The sequence below is a fragment of the Solanum verrucosum genome, unplaced genomic scaffold (genome assembly GCF_900185275.1).
Source record: "Solanum verrucosum unplaced genomic scaffold, falcon-dt-bn FXZP01000228.1, whole genome shotgun sequence".
NCBI classification, from domain to species: Eukaryota; Viridiplantae; Streptophyta; class Magnoliopsida; order Solanales; family Solanaceae; genus Solanum; species Solanum verrucosum.
Window position 1 is genome coordinate 90,896 of NW_026020210.1, and position 16,814 is coordinate 107,709.

At 33.1% G+C, this 16,814-nt stretch overlaps 1 non-coding gene across 1 annotated transcript; it reads left to right on the top strand.

Moving 5' to 3' along the window:
- The first annotated feature begins 13,330 nt into the window (after positions 1-13,330).
- On the top strand, positions 13,331-13,414 carry TRNAL-CAA (transfer RNA leucine (anticodon CAA)). Its single transcript has one exon. It is a non-coding gene; the product is annotated as a tRNA-Leu (tRNA).
- Positions 13,415-16,814: the final 3,400 nt, after the last annotated feature.

The following is a 16,814-nucleotide window of genomic DNA, read 5'->3' on the forward strand; positions in this document are numbered from 1 at the left end:
AGAGACAAAACCACTAGGTGATTTCTTGTCTGCACACACTATAGATAAATTGTTATCCTATGCAATGGTAGGACAGAAAGGCATATATGTCTGTCGTAGCTCTACTTCAGATGTGATTACTTGCTGATGGCAATTTTCAAGATTCAAAAATACATATAAACAGTAATTGTATGTTTTCTACCTTACTCCTCTCAACTTATTGTGTCCATCTAACCCTGCACGATGCCTAATCCTAAAAAATCAACACGTCATCTAAAGCTCATGGATGACCAAGCACTACCAAATATAGTAACTGCATAGCAAACCAGCTATATAGTTGTCCAGAAGAGACACAAAGTCATCTTAAAAGTACCAGTTTCAAAACAAAAAGAGTGACACAGAGTGATCTAAAAGTGTTTAAATGCTTATAGGCGGAGTCAACAAAATAAACAATCAATTTTTTACTTCTACTTTTGAATGAAAATATTCTCAAGTATGACACCTTGCAAAAGACAAGAAAGTTTGTCGAGGATTCTTTGCTAAACAAAATGAAACAAAAGAAGAAGGGCGAAAGAAAAAACCTTTTCTACAGATAAAAGCGCACACATGCAGAGCAGATAGACTTCGGTATTGCTTTTAAGACCAAAGGCAAAGATTGATTGTTTGAAGGACCCAACAATAGATCATGAGTTCAGACCACATAACTGCTGACAGACAGTTTGACTCCAAGGAAAGTGGAAAGGGAGCCAAAAACGGAGCGCTAAGCTTGTGCATGAACAACGCTTAGCCCCCACCATCCACCCACCCCAAAACTAGAGGGGAAAAAAAAGAAAGGAGAAAAAAACTCATTTTATGATTTAGTTAGTCTTCCGGGAGAAAACTCATCACTTCGTCTCTCCAATATGGCCCTCTTATGTCAAATTCTGTGTTAAGTGTTCTTTTTCAATTTCTTCATCATAACCATGAATTTTTATCTCTTCCTCCCTCTATTAGAACTAATTGATCAATATTAAGTTTCTTGGTCTTATTCTGGTGCAACTGTCAGATGGATTTGCTACGAAAAGTTGTGACACAAACATTGAAGTAGCATGTAGGATACCAAATTCGCCACCACAACAACAACATAAATATGGAACACGCCATTTACTAAAAGTCAGGTAAAAGGCTATGGTAAAGATGCCTTAAAGTGAAACTAACTCCAACTTCCCACACCTCGGAGATGCTAAGAATTCCCAATCAAATAGCAGTGTTTGTGAAATATTTCCTTTTTTCTAGAGAACGAATTCCAATGGATGGAACTTGCACTTTTGTCAAGTCGCACCAGTGAAGGCATTTTTTTCACTCAAGAAGGAAATGCCAAAAAACTCTCAACAAGTTTGGGCAGAAGCAAAGTAAATAGTGTGCTACTCTTGAGACAAACACAAGGTTAAGGAGTGACGAAGGCTCACTTCTTGCAGATCCCAAACCTTTTCAAGCTCTTGTTGGAAGTCCTCTACATTTGACTATTACAAGACTAGATATTAGCTTCTCTGTTAGGATATGACAACAGATTCATACAATCACTAAAAAAGCCTCACCTGGAAGCTGCAAAGAGGATTCAAACTATATTTTACTCTTAGCGGAACAGGTATTTCTTGGTGCAACAAAAAGCAAGACTCGATTTATTTATCAATTACGGAGGTGGCATATAAAACATCAATTGTTACAGCTCAAGAATCAAGAATGTGTAATGGCTCCAAAGACTTCCCGGAGACCAGCATTTATCTGTATCAAAGCAAAGGAATATTTTGGAGACAATCAAAGTGTCATAAAGCTTGCAAATAATCCCATATTCCTTACAAGAACTAAGCATTGAGGTGGAACATAATTTCATCCAACAAAAATTCTTGATGGAACTATAAATACTTTAGAAGTGTGATGTCAGGAAAATATTGATGATATGTTCACCAAGTTACTTCGTTTGGGTTCTTCATCGTCAAGCTTGGAGTAATTTCCAAAAAATCACTTTAAGGCGGAGTGTAAAAAAATTGAAGTAGATCTTTTGGAATATCATGGATTTTTTAATAAAGTTTCTAGAATGACCTAGGGTAATATCTTGAAGAAATATCTACATCTTCTAGAATCTGCAAGAAGATAAGGTTAAGTAGATCTTCTTGTAGATATATCTAGATATAGAACCATCCCTAGACAAGTGTAGGAGTGGTCTTGTGCTTTTGTAACTAAACCAATTTCCCAAAAGCTTTCTAGCATAACCATGATTTTCTATCTAAAATCATCTTTCTCTTTCAAAGTGGCCTCTTTAGTTGAGTCCTCCAACCTTAATTATCGATCTTGGGCTAGTAGAAAGTCTCTAATTTATTTCATGTTATTGTCTGCATGTTAAGGATAGAAAAAGTCTTTCTTGGCGAGCTTGAACCATCTTGGAATTGAGAATGTGTCAACTCTCTAGAGCAACTTTGTTTGTGCTTTCCTTTTAAATTCCTCTTATAGTGTCCAAAGCTTCACGACATAGATAGACTAATTAGGTATCCTATGGAATGATCACACAAGGGGGAAGACCAAAAGAGTGTGCCGGTACGAAGCTAACACTTTTATCAACATTTCACCATGAGCATGTCAAATTTTGCTTAATGTGGTTTTCTTGTTTAGACCTTTCTTTGTCCATTTTACAGAATAAAATTACTGAGCAATTCCAAATTCGAAGCAAAATCAGACCCTCAAACAAAAAATAAAGTACAGTACTTATCTTAGCCAACATGAGATTTTCTATGAAGACCACAAAGAGAAACTTGGATAGAATAGTTGGATGTAATCCCAGCACCATCAGTTTCTATTTTGATGCCAAATTTTGTGATTTCTTCTGTTTTCAGGGAAATCATAATCAGCATGATCTAGAACCAAGTTTATTTGCTACATTTATCTTAATTACATATATAATCTGTTAAACCAGATACAACTACACACACTTAGTCTTTCTTTCCTTTTTTGGGTGAGTGGTGACAGTGGTGTCTGAGTTAGATGTGCACACCTCTCGGTTATTCCACCAGCTAGCTGCTACCTCCTGTCTGTCTAGGTATTGGAAACTATGTTCATCAAGGTTTTTTGAGAATGGTCCCAATATTATAAATCAAACCAAACTCTATGTTCATCAAGGCTTAGACAGGTGGGAATAAACCACCCAATATTTTCCATACTTACTGGGATTTGAGTCTCCAAAAAGTGCACATTATTCACACTTCTCAGCGGTTTCTAAAGACATTTCTCTTTCTATTGCAGATAAGCTTAATGATAAGGGAAGGGAGTTTCAGAGTTGAAATAGGTACCTATTTAGTCACTGGTGCGGCACCAAATTATATAAAGCTGGTATTAGGATGATAAAAAAAGGTAAAACAATGGTGCTTCCCATCTGTAGTTTGATTGATCTGTCAGAAAACATTGTGAGTTTAATATATCCCTCTGAGGTTGAGCGTTCAACCTGTGATGGTCTTGTCCATGCATTCCTATTTCCTCACATCACTTGACCATCCAACACTATTCCCCATAACGGCATTGTGAATCCTCCAATAAATCTTCATCATCCCACGTTTCCACATGACTATAGGAACTTAATTTTGTTTTTTTCTAAAGCAATCAAGTTTCAACTTTTTATACAACACGCCTAGTGACTAGTGTAATCCCACACATGGAGTTTGGAGAGGGTAAAGCTACGTAGACCTTACCTTACTTTACCCTTAACTCATGGAGGTAGAGATATTGTTTCTGAAAGATCCTTAGCTCATGTGCTGCAAATCAAAATAGTTATGAAAAAAATACCCTAGTAACTCTTGAAAAGAAAATGTAGGGTATTTTTGAAAAAAGGTATCCTATGGAATGATCACACAAGGGGAAAGACCAAAAGAGTGTGCCGGTACGAAGTTAACACTTTTACCAACATTTCACCATGAGCATGTCAAATTTTGCTTAATGTGGTTTTCTTGTTTAGACCTTTCTTTGTCCATTTTACAGAATAAAATTACTGAGCAATTCCAAATTCGAAGCAAAATCAGACCCTCGAACAAAAAATAAAGTACAGTACTTATCTTAGCCAACATGAGATTTTCTATGAAGACCCTAAAGAGAAACTTGGATAGAATAGTTGGATGTAATCCCAGCACCATCAGTTTCTATTTTGATGCCAAATTTTGTGATTTCTTCTGTTTTCAGGGAAATCATAATCAGCATGATCTAGAACCAAGTTTATTTGCTACATTTATCTTAATTACATATATAATCTGTTAAACTAGATACAACTACACACACTTGGTCTTTTTTTTTTTTTTTGGGTGAGTGGTGACAGTGGTGTCCGAGTTTGATGTGCACACCTCTCGGCTATTCCACCAGCTAGCTGCTACCTCCTATCTGTCCAGGTATTGGAAACTATGTTCATCAAGGTTTTTTTAGAATGGTCCCAATATTATAAATCAAACCAAAACTCTTTATTCATCAAGGCTTAGACAGGTGGGAATAACTCACCCAATATTTTCCATATTTACTGGGATTTGAGTCTCCAAAAAGTGCACACTGTTCACACTTCTCAGTGGTTTCTAAAGACATTTCTCTTTCTATTGCAGATAAGCCTAATGATAAGGGAAGGGAGTTTCAGAGTTGAAATAGGTACCTATTTAGTCACTGGTGCGGCACCAAATTATATAGAGCTGGTAGTAGGATGATAAAAAAAGGTAAAACAATGGTGCTTCCCATCTATAGTTTGATTGATCTGTCAGAAAACATTGTGAGTTTAATATATCCCTCTGAGGTTGAGCATTCAACCTGTGATGGTCTTGTCCATGCATTCCTATTTCCTCACATCACCTGACCATCCAACACTGTTCCCTATAACGGCATTGTGAATCCTCCAATAAATCTTCATCATCCCACGTTTCCACATGACTATAGGAACTTAATTTTGTTTTTTCTAAAGCAATCAAGTTTCAACTTTTTATACAACATGCCTAGTGACTAGTGTAATCCCACACATGGAGTTTGGAGAGGGTAAAGCTACATAGACCTTTCCTTACTTTACCCTTAACTCATGGAGGTAGATATATTGTTTCTGAAAGACCCTTAGCTCAAGTGCTGCAAATCAAAATAGTTATGAAAAACAATATCCTATTAACTCTTGAAAAGAAAATGTAGGGTATGTTTGGTATGAAGGAAAACATTTTTCGAAAAATGTTTCCCAATTTTCTCATGTTTGGTTGGATAAATGTTTAGGAAAATATTTTCCAAATCAATTCATTTTTCTCAAATTCAATGAAATGATTTCCCTTCAAAACTTAAGGAAAACATTTTCCAAAACTTTCCTCTAACTTCATATTACAATTTTTTTGTTGAACAAATAAATTTAAAGCTTATTTTTAAAAAACATTTTTCAACTTCAATTTTTTTACCCACGCTCATCCCCCCCACCCCCAAAACATAATAATAAATTTAAAGTTTGTTTTCTAAAATTTACTTTCAATTTCAAATTTTGTTTTTCACCCCCAGCCCACTAGCAGCCCCTCCCCCAAAAAAATAAAATTAAAGTTTGTTTTTAAAATTATTTTCAATTTCAATTTTTTTATTTTTTCACCCCCCCCCCGGTAGCCCCGCTACCACCCACCCTCCCCAAAAAAAATTAAAGTTTGTTTTTAAAAAATATTTCCAATTTCAATTTTTTATTTTTGCACCCCCTACCCCCGGGCCAGCCCCACTACCCCCGCCCCCCCCCCCCTCTCAAAATAAATAAATTAAAGTTTATTTTTAAAAAATATTTTCAATTTCAATTTTTTTATTTTTTCATCTCCACCTCCTACCACGACCCCCCTCCCCCGGGCAGCCCCCGCTACCACCCACCCCCCATCCCCCAAAAAAAAATTAAACTTTGTTTTTAAAAAATATTTTCAATTTCAATTTTTTTATTTTTTCATCCCCCACCCCCCCCCCCCCACGCCAGCCCCCGTGCCCCACCCCCACCCCCACCCCCCAAAAAAATAAGTTTATTTTTAAAAAATATTTTCAATTTCAATTCAAAAATTATTTTCTACTCGATAGTAAAAAAAAAGATAATAATTTTTATTCATAAATGAAACACTAAAAAAAAAATTCTAGAAAACATTTTTAAACATGAGAAAATAAATCAAAAATCTACTTGTTTTTCAAGAAAACATTTTCCTTCATACCAAACACACCCGTAGTGTTTATCCTATTTACACAGTTCTGATAGTCACGGAGAACAGACGATCTTGATGTAAGCTGAAGTCAACAACATCACAATATTTTACAAAAATTACAGCAAACTATTCTAGTTCCAACCACCTATCAATACATTTCAGATCAGATTGGAGAAGGGGAAGGGATGGAGGTACTAACCTCGAGCTCGGCAGATTTCAAGACAACAGGAATGCAAATGAGTACGATTCCTACAGTCCTGAAATCTCCACCATGAGAGTGGTCTTCCCGCCGGCCATTTTTTCGTCTATCGCTGATGAGAAGCAAAGAGTCTTCAGATGAGAAGATCAAAGATCAATTGGGAGTTCCACAACTCACTTCGAAGAATTCAAAGACCAATTCACACCAAATCAATTGTTTATTTAATCATTACATAACAATGGATTTAAAATATACAATAATAATCATTATATTTAAACTAACACCCTATTTGGTTAATTGTTGCCCGCTGCATTCTATTTTATTATTAGTTTAAATACAATTTTGTTCTAACTGTTACTTAAATATTATTGTGTCTTATTGTTTAAATCCACTATTAGCTAACGATGGCAAGACCTATTTTATGTAATGATCGATTTGACGTGTTTACATCGTTAACTTAATATTTTCTTCTCATTTTGTCTTTATTTACTTGTCGTTACACCCCTATGTCCCTATTTAATTGTCATTTTGTGCTTAATTATTAAGAAAGTAATAATTGACATAGTGAATTTATCATTTTACCCCTATTAATTGATAAAATTTCAAAATCAATTATTCATTAAAGAGATTTTACTTCTACTTTTTTTTCAAAAATATTAACTCTCTAAATAAATTGAGAGTACAATAAGTAAAAAATATTATCTTTTCTTGATTTGTCAAAAATGACAAATAAAAAGTCAAAATTTAACAAGTAAAAAAGGACAGATGGAGTAATTATATTTCATTGTTTACGCTACCTTTTTATAATAGATCTACCCCGTATCCTACTTTTCTGGCAAATTTATTATTCAAATCATAGATTTATGACATTATGTAATGACGAAGACAATACAATTTATTCAAACATTGTATTCATTAAAATAATATAATATGATACAATACAACACAACACTACACAATACAATACGATATATTATATAACAATATGTAACAACCAACCAAACAAAGTGTAACAATATAATATAACACATCGGATAACAATCATCCAAACAAGGTATTAGACGTTGTTTAGATGACACAAAAACGAAGGGAAATAGAGAAAAGGTCAAACACATACATAACCCTTTAAATTTGTCCATAAATTTCATTTTAACACTCCAATTTAACATTGTTTCATTTTAACCCTCCAACTTCATTTTCAATATATTATTAAACAAAAAATGTAGACGGGACAGATTAATGAAATTATTCACCTTTTAATTTTAAAAAAGTATGAAGGATCCTTTTTAACGCTAATATTTAATATTTTTTATCCTTAACAATATTCTCCCCTACTTATTTTCTCTATCTTCCCCTTGACCCAATATTTTCTCTTCATCTACTTTTACTTATTCATTTGTTTTCTTCATTAAATTCTTTTTTATTTTTACTCTCTCTACGCTAAAGATAATATATTTTATTTAAATTTATATAATTTATTTTGTTAATATAAAATTTAAAATATCAATTATATATATTACTATATATTAGATTACTATATAGAGAGGAGCTTAGGGTCAAGTTTCTCTATTTACAAATAAAGGAACTAAGTTTCTTTTATTGAGAGCACACTTTATTGGCCCATCACAAAGCTGGCCCACCTACTTTTATGCACTCCTCTTTCATTATATATTTTCATATTTTTCTTTTTTAAATAGTATTAAAAAATAAATTTAAAATATTACTAATTCAGTTAACTTTTGAAATTTTATGCGAACTGTATAATTAGGACAATGGAAATAACATATATTATTTGAATAACATTAAGAATATCATAAACCACAATAGTTAACAACTTACAATATTTGAAAAACATATTGACTCTCAAAATTTCACATGTGTCACATAAATTGGGACAAATGGAGTAACATATATTATTTGAAATTAAGTTAAGAATATTATTAATCACAACTTAAAGTATTTAAAAATAGATAACATATATTATTTGAAAATAATATAAAAAATATTATAAATCATAATAATTAACAATTTAACAGATATTGTGCCCGTGCTTGCATTTAGAAGTGAGAATGTTTGGGAGGTTAGGGTCAATCGGTCAATTGACTGATTTGCCCTTCTTCTTCAACTTCCTCTATTTACTACAAAAATAGTACTAAAAATCAATTTAAAATATTAAAAAATTGGTTAATTCTTGAAATTTCACATGTATTGCATAATAGAATAGAGTGAGTAACATATATTATTTGAAAATTATATATATAGTGCTAAAATATAGTTAAAAATAGTACTAAAAATTCGATCAACTCTCGAAATTTCATATGTACTACGTAATTGAGATTGAGTGAGAAATATATATTATTTGAAAATTACGTTAAATTACGCTAAGAGTTCTGTAAATCACAACAATTAACAACTTAAAAATATTTTTAAAAAAAACATATTAAAATGTGATTAACTTTCAAAAATTGGGACAAAAAGAGTAACATATATTATTTAAAAATTACGTAAAGAATATTATATATCACTCACATAGATAGAGACAAATAAAGTAACAAATATTGAGCCCGTGCTTGCACGGGTTCATTGTAGCTAGTTTTATATATATATATATATATATATATATATATATATATAATACTATATATAATAAGTGGGAATTAGAGGAGCTTGAGGTCAAGTTTTCCAATTTACAAAGAGAGGAAGTAAGTTTCTTTTTATCACAAAGCTGGCCCACCCACGGGCTCCATTATATATATATATATATATATTATATAATAAGTGGAATTAGAGGAGCTTGAGGTCAAGTTTTCAATTTACAAAAAGAGGAACTAAGTTTCTTTTTATCACAAAGCTGGCCCACCCACTTACAAATGGAGGAGCTTGAGGTCAAGTTTTTCAATTTACAAAGAGAGGATCTAAGTTTTTTTTTATCACAAACCTGACCCACATACTTCAGTTCCTTTTTATCACAAAGCTGGGCCACCTACTTACAAATGCATTGTAAAATAGTGTCTCCTCTAATTCCCACTTATTATATATAGTAATATTTTATTTTTAATTTATTTTTATTTTAATATTTTCCTTTTTAAATAGTACTAAAAAATAAACTAAAAATATTACAAATTTGGTTAACTCTCGAAATTTCACGCATACTGTATAATTGGGACGAAGGAAGTAACATATTATTTGAAAATTACATTAAAAATACCATAAATCATAATAATTAACAACTTACAATATTTGAAAAACACATTAACTCTCAAAATTTCACGTGTATCACATAAATTAGAACAAATAGAGGTAACATATATTATTTGAAAATTACGTTAAGAATAATATTAATTGCAACTTAAAGTATTTAAAAATATATGAATTAGAGCAGCTTGGGATCAAATTTCAAAATTTACAACGAGAGGAACTTGCTTTAGGTACTAGGGTCAAGGTTAGAAATTTTTAAAGACCGGAACTAATATAAAATTTAACCTTCATAGACTACTTTATCTAATTTGAAGTGTGTGTAGTGCCTTTTCCCTAACAAACTTTTCACTTCTCTTTGCAAGTATCTAAATTACTTCTCTGTACGTCTTTTGCTTCACTTTTCCTAAAAATATTTTTAATTTAAAACTCAAACAATCTCAAATTTAAATTAACATTGATAATTTAGAAAAATGTGATTAACTTTTGAAATTTCACATGTACTACATAAATTGGGTTAAAAAAGTAACATATATTATTTAAAAAATTACGTTAAGAATATTATAAATCACAAATATAAATAGACAAAAAAAGTAACAATTATTGGGCCCGTGCTTGCATGGGCTCCATTGTAACTAGTTTTACATTATAAAGTACTAAATAAATTATTAAAATAATAATATCAAAATGAATTATAATTCTTGAATGATGTCAAATATTTTGTTGATGCCACATAATTTTTTTTTAAATGAATATATTCATAGTAATATAAACTCAATGTTTATACTAACTTGATATTATTTGTCCCTACTTTGTCCTTTTATTTGCTCTATTTTGTCCGTAAATCAATAGTATTTTAAGGGGTCATTTGGTTGGAAATAAGTTACTATTTTGAATTTAATTGTCATGGGATAAGTTATTTCGAGATAAGTAGTTCAATCATGTATATTGAATTTATCTCATTACTACTCCCTCTGTCCCGATTTACTTGTTCATTTTTTACTTGACACATCTATTAAGAAAATAATAATTGACATAGTGATTTTACCATTTTACCCCTATTAATTGATAAGTTCCAAAATCAATTTACTCACTAAAGAGATCTACCTTTTAAAAAAATATTAGGGGTCGTTTGGTAGGAAGTATTATGAGAAATAGTTTATGTATTATGTATGGTATTATTTAGTACTATGTTTAGGAAGAATTTTGGGCCTAAGTATAACTAATCCATGAGTGGTGGTGGTGGTGGAGGAGGAGGTAGTAATGGTGGATTTGGTGAGGGTCACGGATCGGGTGCAAATGATGGATTTAACGAAATTGTAGGAGGTCTTGTTGGTGGGTGATGGTGGAGATGGTGGTGGAGGAGGTAGTGATGGCGGATTTGGTAGTAGCTTTGGATATGACAGGGTCATGGATCGGGTGCAAATGATAGTGATAGTGATGGTGGAGGTGGTGGAGATGGAAATGGTGGTAGTGGATTTGGCGCCGGAAGAGGATGGGGCCATGGTGGTGGTGACAAGTGATCCCACCATTTAGCTCAATTGTTTTTGTTATGTAATAAGTTGAGCAAATTAAAAGCAAAAAATTTGCTATTATATGGTTCGATCTTTATCATATATTTTATTTATTAACTTATATTACTAAGGAAAAAATAATCAAATGATAGAATTAACGATTTAAATTGTCTTTAAGGGTCGTTTGATAGAGTGTATTAGTAATAATAATGCATGTATTAACTTCGCAAGTGGAAGGTTTAGTCTAGTGGTTAAGATGTTGCAAAAGTTTCTTAGGGTAGTGCGTTAAAGCCCTGTGTCTGTCACTGACTCGGTGTATTAGTAGTACCTTATTTGATACTCTTTTTCATGTTATGTATAACTAATTCAAACATTGATTATATTCTCTATTATATTATTAATACCATGGATTTTTTGGTTTTAATAATACAAGGGGTTTTAATGCATGCATTAGCATAGATAAAGACCCATTGCCTCTCAAATATATTATTTTACATCTTTTCCACCATAGTTGTGAAAGGTATCTTTATAAAAAGATTGCCTAATTCTTGTTGAGTGACTCCTAAATGCTAAGAAAATGATGGGGATCATGGTGAGGCTATGCGTAATATTCCCTCAGGTCATTATGAAGGGTCTTAAAGGTTTTGAAAAAAGAGTGGCCCAAAACCATATCACCAAAAAAATATGAGAAAATCGTGGAGACACGCCTTAACTAAACTAAGGTCCTATTACCCCTCTGAATTCATTTTTTTGTAATTTTGTACACCTTTCTTACTTACGTGGCATCCAAATATCTCTCACGAGCCTCAACTGCGTGGAGTCACGGGGTGTGCCACAGAAGCCAAAAGGTGTACAATATTATATATAAAATGAGTTCAGGGGGGTAATAGGACCTTAGTTTAGTTAAGGTGTGTCTCTGAGATTTCGGTCATAGTCTATGGGGTACTAATGTCTTCTCCCTAATAAATATGATCAACTATTTGCTTTAAAATCCCTTTCTTTAAAGTTCCACACACTTATAAATTGTAATGAATCAATTTTCAACTACTTTATTCTGACATACTATTAAATTTGGATTTGGACCTTGTCTGTCGTTGTTCATTTCAATTGTTTCCATTTCATCAAGAGTTTGGGAATTATACCGCAAGAATTGGACTTTTGTGTAATATAACATGATCAAAACAGAGAAATGGTATAGAGGAATTTCCAATTTTCCTAGTTGGCTTAAAATGTTTAGAAAATGTTTTCCAAATCAACTCATTATCCTTAAATTTAAGAAAAATGACTTTCCTTCCAAAATTAAGGAAAACATTTTCCAAAACTCTAATTCATCCTTTAATTTTTTTTCTTACCCTACTCATACCCCATACCCGACCCTTCTATTCAAAAACAAATTACTTTTGGAAAATGTTACAAATTTTAAGATTTTTTTACCTCACTCAACCCTTACCACCCCTACCCCCCCCCCCCCCCCAAAAAAAAATTGCTTTTGAAAAAAATTCAATTTTTTTATGCCACTCCCCCCGACTCCTGCCACCCCCATCAATTTTTTTATAAAAAAATATTTTTGGGAAGTATTTCAATTTTTTTTTTCATTTTTTAATGCCACCCCTACACCCTTCCCCCTTGCGCCACCCCCACCCCAGGCAACCCTGTCATTTTAAAAAAAAAAATTGTTTTTGGGAAATATTTAAAATTTAAATTCCTTTCATTTTTACGCCACCCCTACCCTCCCTCCCCCAACCATTCCCGTCAAATAAAATTTTTAAGAAATAAAAATTATTTAAATTTAAAAAAAAAAATCATTTTTTTATGCCACCTCCACCCCTACCCCACCCCAAGCCGCCAACCCCCCACCCCCGGCGACCCCATCAAAACTGTTTTTCTTTAACAAAATTGTTTTTGAATTTGTTTTTCCTGGATCAGGTCCTGGTAAAATCTCGGAGTTGAATTTTGGAACGGTCAGCGGGGTCTGTCCTAGTTTGGCTGTCGAGGTCAGGTCCTAGATTAATTATCGAGGTTAATTTTTGGATAAAAAATTATTTTCCTAAAGAGTATCATTTTAGTCTCAAGCCAAACAAAATATTTTCTGAAAACTAATTTTCATTCACCTACTAAACATAAAAAAATGTTTTCCAAAAAATATTTTCTACTCTCTAATCAATTATGAGAAAATAAGTTAGAAATACACTTATTTTCCAAGAAAACATTTTCCATGGAAAACATTTTCGTTCATACCAAACATACCCCAAGTAAGGATGGCCGAGTGGTCTAAGGCACCAGACTCAAGTTTTGGTCTTTATAAGAGGGCGTTGGTTCAAATCCCACTTCTAACATTTTATTTTTATATTATTTTTTCCATTTCATTTTACATTTCCATATAACAGTTTGTATGATTGGTCAATATCACGTTTATATGGAACCAAAAAATGAGTTTGTAAGAGTTTTGGGTATTGATCAAGATTAGTGGATCATCGACTCATGCCAAGTTCAATAATGTTTAAGAAATATCACGGTTGAGAGGATCAAAATTGCCAATATGTATATCCAAACAAGCTAAGGTGGAATGAGTTTGGATCCTCCAAGCATATGGGTTTCTAATTTTAAGTCAACGTGCTCAAAATTGCTACAATATACAAACAAGATAAGGTGAAACTTGTTTGAAATTTATCTAGCATATGAATCTCTAATCTAAAGTTTTAAATTCGAGCTTTCATACATAATAAAGTCGTTTTTGTTAAAAAGCGTTCTATCCCTTGAAATTAATTTTTTTGACAAAAATCTGTATTAATCAATCTTCAAAACAAATACTCCTTCCGTCCCATTTTATATGATGTAGTTTGACTCGGCACGGAGTTTAAGAAATAAAGGAAGACTTTTAAAACTTGTGATCCAAAATGAATGATAGAAATTTGTGTGACTGTAAATCATTTCATTAAGGATAAAATAGATATTTTATAGTTAAATTGTTACTAAATATAGAAATGTGTCATTCTTTTTGGGACTGACTAAAAAGAAAAGTAAGTCACATAAATTGGGACAGAGGGAGTAATAGACATTGGGTTGGAGACCAAAAAAAAAGATTTATTGCACTAATATATACACAAACAGATATGTAGAGTTATACAACAATCTAAATTTATACACATATAGGTTTGTTGCATGCAATTTTTTTTAAATTTTTTTTTGATGTTGTTTAATTGATTTTGTGTGTATATACCAGTGTACATACTACATAATAATCTGTATAAGCTGAACATATTTCAATACATTATTTGTAAATACATGATGTATAATATCATATTCAAATAGTAGAAAAATATTGTGGATGTCAATCTAAAATTAAATATGTATACAACTGTAAATTAACATGTACATATATACAACAAGAGTATACAAAACCCAACAACATTAACAAACGATAATAGACAAACTTGCAGTTGTATATATTCATATATGTGAACATATTTCAAACTATCTGTATATAAGACTAGATACAATGAGACCGTGCAAGCACGGGCCCAATATTTGTTAATTAATTTGTTATTTAGAATGGGTAAAAGTCCACATTGGTTGGGGAATGGACTGATGGACTTCTTATATGGATTTGGGCAATCCTCCCCTAATGAGCTAGCTTTTAGGGTTGAGTTAGGCCCAGGTGCCATATCTTTACATGGTATCAGAGTCAGGTCCATCCTTAAAGGTTCCCCAACTCATTACGGAGGTCCTCATATAGTTTTTTGAGAAACAAATTTTGGGTGCTCCAAGAGCCAGATTCATGGGCTAATACACAAAAAAAATCAGGGAATTTGGGTGATTCTAAAAAAATGGCTTGTAAATGCGGAAATGAGTGATGTTTGCGTAATCAAGACAGAACTTCCAATGCAAGTGTCTATGATCGTACAGTAGTAAAGTAACCCAACCAAGGGTTGGGGTCGAGTCCCAAGGGACTGGTTTTGAGAATTAATAGAAAAATAAAATTAACTTCTAATTAGTCATAGTTAAAAACATTATCGAATAGAAACATGTTAAATCTAAGGGGTGACGCATGTGCCAATTATCAATGGGGGGTTTGTAAACAAGTACAGAGCAAAATCAACAAAAATAAAGAGAGATATGAATATGGAGACGGGATTCTTGGGATGTGATAGAAATACGGGATAAACTAGACTATTGGGTACATGCTTTTGATAGTAAATTCGTTGAGTATTTGTGACTAGGCTAGACTATAGTGGCGGTAAATTCTCTCTCGAGCAACTTACTTTGAATCAACCCAATTTCTCTCGAACATTGGGTTGCCTCTTTAAGCACAACCTCCGCCTTAGCCCACTCACTCTCTCGAGCTGAGTGTGTGGGAGAAGGACTAGGGTTCACTCTCTCGAGCTGAACCTCATGTCGACCCAATCCTACCGGCCATCAATGTAGTAGTCTTAGTTTTACGACCTCTCTCTCGAGCAAGCCAAAAACACAAAGGTGAAATCATATTTGCAAGTACAATTTCATTAAGTTCCACCACAACTACTAAACGAAATCACATTTACACAACAAATAAACCATCAACAAGCAAGACCCAACAGATAATCTAACTCATATTCACAAAATCACACCCCAAAATTTGGAGTTTTAGCTAGACATGTAAAAGAGAAAAAAAGTTATACCAATCTCAGTTTCCATTAATGGGTATGCAAGGTTAAGTCTTAAAACAAGTCAAGAGTGAAGAATCCACAAAACCCAAGTCCAAAATCATGGAGTTGAAGCCCTTTGAATCTTCAAGTTCTTCAAAAACCCTCTCCAAACTTAGAGAGAATATTGTCTCTCAAAATTTTATTCTAAACTTAATACAACTAAAACTGACTACTACGAATAAAAACTGAACTAGTATTTATAGTTTTCAGAAAATGTGTTGCGAAGGAGCCATTCGGCGCAGTTAGTCGGGATCGCCGATACACTCAGCAATCCGCCCTTTGGTCTGCTTCATCGCCTTTCAGCTCTTGCCTTCAGCATCTTCGCATCCTGGATCATTGGGCGGTATAGTACTACTTTGCGGAACTGCTCGGCGACAAGCCGACTGCTCCATTTCACCGCCGATTTGATCTTTTCCTTCAGGGCTCAGCACACTGGAACAAAAGGCGAGGATAAGACCTTTTGGCGATTCGCTGATTCTCAGATCTTCATTTCTTCGTTCTTTCAGCTGCCTTTGTTCCTTTTTGCTAAGTAGTGTCCATGCTTTTCCTCAAACTCCAAATAACTGAAACATAAGGGTTTTCATAAGATATTGAGACAAAATATGCATTTGAGGACACTAACTCTATCAAAACAAAGCCCTAAATGAGTCAAATTTGTGGACTCATCAACACCCCCAACTTAAACTTTTGCTTGTCCTCAAGCAAACTCAAATTCAACCATTCAAAAAGGGTGTCTCGAACAGTGCTACACAAGACTCAATCATGAATGCACACAACAAGACTCAATTTACTTATGCAAAGATCAAATGTGCACTCAAAGATTCAAGTTGTGACTCACCAATACCAAAGAATCTCATGCTCATAATACTTGCTTCAAATGCAAGTTCATGCTCAACTATAGTGTTCAAATGCCCTCACACAAAGAATGATTCCATATTCACACAATGGTTCACAGTTTAATGCTTCGGAATTAGATGCAACACTCACACTCACAAAGAAGAACACAATGCATAATTTCACTCATAGGTTTGCCCATATTTTCCAATCAACA